The sequence below is a fragment of the Peromyscus californicus genome, unplaced genomic scaffold (assembly GCF_007827085.1).
Source record: "Peromyscus californicus insignis strain IS unplaced genomic scaffold, ASM782708v3 Scaffold_22__1_contigs__length_63687245, whole genome shotgun sequence".
Taxonomy (NCBI): Eukaryota; Metazoa; Chordata; class Mammalia; order Rodentia; family Cricetidae; genus Peromyscus; species Peromyscus californicus.
This window is the reverse complement of record NW_026294525.1, coordinates 1,322,154-1,322,500: the sequence shown is the minus strand read 5'-3', so window position 1 is coordinate 1,322,500 and position 347 is coordinate 1,322,154.

The window sequence follows — 347 nt, the reverse complement described above, 5'->3', positions numbered from 1 at the left end:
CAGGGACTGGGTGTAACTACTACCAAGTACAGCAAACATGTTACTCCTGAAGTGGGGAGTTTCTGTGCAGGTCTGGCCATGTGTTGCCTTATGAAAGTGGATGTCTAGTGTGGCCAAATAGTCAAGAAAACCTGGAAGTTCATATCTTATGTTTTCAAGGAGTTCAAATTAAATAATAATTAAAAAAAAACAACAGAAAATGAAATAGCAGACCTTAGCATTGTGAAGGTCAAACAAAGTAGGTCTGTGGGCTATGGGTTTGAGTCCTCTGATGATTTCTTTGAAGCTCTTAAAGAGAAAGTGGATAGGAAAAGGAGCTCACTTGAAAAGAAACCCAAGCATAGCAC